Consider the following 3,134-nt stretch of genomic DNA (forward strand, 5'->3'; position numbering starts at 1 on the left):
TTGAGGGTATAAAATGAGGTGTTAATGACCATCAATAGTGGTGATTGGTGGTAATGCAGTAGTGGTTCGAAACTTCTGCGAGTAACAGCTGAAGTTTCACGAATCCTGAGATGAAATTCAACTTCGTGAGGTTCTAGATGTTTCTCTGACTTGTTCTTTCTTCCACTTGATTTAGGATAGAGATCAAGTTTATAGAAAATAATTTTCTCCCATTCAGCCCCTTCAAATCTCTGTTTGCATCATTCAATGTAGTGTCTTAGCTACATAGCGCTTGTGTACAACTTTTATTTCCCCATAGATGCATTGCTAACAAATTCGCTTTTAAAGCACACAATGCAATTTTGTTTCATTTCAGTGTATGTATTTCAGGTTTTACTCATCAGTTATATTCTTTCGAAGGAAAGGGGAATTATATTAAAATTCGACATAATACAAGCCCAAATTATACATGAGAAAACATAAAATAAAAATATACTATATTCTATCCAAATTCTTCCATCCTATTTTTTCTAGTGGATTTCTGTAAGTTAAATGTGAAAAATTAAATAGGGAAAATAAAATTATAATATAATTGACCTGATCAATTATTATTACCTTTTGTTTTGAATGTTGAAATAGCAGTAATAATCTAAGATTTGTGGGCACTGCAGTGTATTTAGAATTAATTGTTTGGAGGAAACATTGTCAAACATTTTGGAGTTAATATATACTCCCTCCATTTTTTTAAGTGTCACATTTGGTTTGTCCTAAGTCAAACGTATGTATCTTTGATCATTGATTTTAAAAAATTTATATAGTTTCATGTCATAAGATTTATATTTTTTAGATTTATTTACGGAGGGAGTATCTATAAAAAACCAAATGTGACACTTAAAAAAACGGAGGGAGTATCTAGAAAATTCTACTGTACAGCACTAAACTATGAGGGTTGAGTCCAATCATCAAACTTCAACTATACGGGTCTATTTGAAACTACTCCACAAACTTCAACATGAGGCCATTCAAAAAAAATGTAGAGCTTCTGGAACATCCTTTTAGGTGTTTTCACAACTCCACCTTTTTTTATAGAGCATATTTTGCGAAGCTGCACCTATTTAGCTAAAAAATGTGAAGTGGAGCTAATAAGATGTAGAGGGGAGTAGTCTCAAACAAGCCTAATATGAGACTCATCGCCTTTCAGCCCTCGGCTATCAAAACCATTCACTTTCAAATTAGAACTTAGCTCAAATTTGGGATGCTTCTGACATGGCGTGATGTGACATGGTGACAGCATGGCCATAGTTAAAATAGTTGTTTGATTTAGTAAATTTGTAGAGTATGTAGAAACTTTATTATACGCACTATGATTTATCTACAACCTAAGCATTATATAATTTAAAATTGTATAGATAAACTTATGAAAAAACAATAGTATTATTTATTATTTTCTTATTAAGTTTAATCGTACCCAAATAAAGTATATTTTTGTAAATGTACATTTGGTATGTTTTTTCAAAGTTGTTCAGAATAGCTGAGTGATACCTATTTCAAGCATGGTTCTCATAATTTGTAAATCTATAGTTGCTTTAATTTTATGCTTAGTTTCACATGGAGTTCAGTTTGGCCAACATCATTAAAAGGATTCATTTTAGCTTTAAACACCTGAGTATCTATGTTGAAGTTCTATTATACTTAATTTCACGTATCAAATAACATTTTGCTGAATTCCAAATGCCCATATATCCCATTTAAAAAGTTTTAAAATTGAACATTTTCATCTCCTAATCCATATATATAATGGAAGGAGCAACTGATCCAGAAGTCAAAATCGACGGTAAAAACTTTGGCAAAGTTGAATACCAAAAATTAGCTATTATAATCCATGATTGGCCATATAAAATCAATCTATATATGTACAAGCCTTTGTTTCAAAGAAACACACACCCTCAAATCCGGACATATAAGAAGCATACAGCGGCGGCGGCGCGCTCTCGCGTAACATTTATTTGGCGGCAGACAACGTAGGACACCATGCAAGAGAGCGCGCTGCACCATGCAAATCACACGTATGTACTCGATAATATATACCAATCACAAACATACAATACATGCGTACGTACGCTGATACGGCGGCGGCAGGCAGACCTCCCAGCACCGGTCCGACGAGCTAGGGTCGGTAAAGGCACAGCCGCAGCTAGTTAGCGTCGCCACGAAGACCATCATCAGGCTGGGGCGGCGTCGCGCACCTCGAAGACGTTGCGGGTCTTGACGACGACGTCGTACATGTGGACGAGCCTGAGGCGGGCGAAGTCGCGGGGCACGGTGATGAGGTGCACAGTGGAGCGCTGGTGGAACTGGAGCAGGCAGGGGTCGTAAAGGTAGCGCTCCCAGCCGAGCTCGCGGAGCCGCCGCTCCAGCACATCGTACGACGTCACAACCTCCCCGCTGGGCACGTGCACCAGCACCTTGTTCGGCCGCGACCCGCCGTCGCCGGCGCCGCTGGGCGGGTCGCTGTCCGCACGCCGCACGATCCCGTCCTCGAACACCCAAACTCCCGACATCGTTTCTTTCTTGCTACAGGAGCTGGAAACTGTACAATATTATTCGGTATGCAAGGAGCCGCAGGATGTGGCAGAGGTATATATACTGCGGAAAAGAGGGGAAGATGCTGGCGTGAGCGGAGGGAACTGGGCCCACTGCCCACCCACCTGTTCCATCGGCTAAGGTGGATCCCGCCGGCTCACCATTCTCCATTGGAAAGAGTTGATGTGGGCGGTGGGATCGTTGGAAGCTTCCGAGCGAACGCAGCCTCTGCGCCGTACGATTCAGGAACAAGAGCCCCGATTTTTAAGATTCCAATCCATTGCCTACTCAAAGCACGGGATAATCTGAGCCGTCAGGATGTGTTATCAAGATGGTGACGGTTACCTGCGTGAGTATTCTTCTGCTCATGGTAAAGTAGTGCGGGACTCTTATCATGACCCCCAAACTAATAAAATTAAAAGGCGTCTATTTATTTATACTAACAAAAATGCTAGTACGTTACAACGGGAGCACGGGACACATAGTTTATTGAATGAACTTAAATTTGGAGATGACTTAATTTATACTGGACAATATTACTTACTTTAATGGTGCTTAAACAAATCCTTAAA

At 40.0% G+C, this 3,134-nt stretch overlaps 1 pseudogene; it reads right to left on the reverse strand.

Annotated features, from left to right (window-relative positions):
• Positions 1-1,858: 1,858 nt before the first annotated feature.
• Positions 1,859-2,733, reverse strand: LOC136494698 (flowering-promoting factor 1-like protein 4; annotated as a pseudogene).
• Between the last annotated feature and the right edge of the window lie 401 nt (positions 2,734-3,134).

The sequence above is a fragment of the Miscanthus floridulus genome, chromosome 11 (assembly GCF_019320115.1).
Source record: "Miscanthus floridulus cultivar M001 chromosome 11, ASM1932011v1, whole genome shotgun sequence".
Lineage (NCBI taxonomy): Eukaryota > Viridiplantae > Streptophyta > Magnoliopsida > Poales > Poaceae > Miscanthus > Miscanthus floridulus.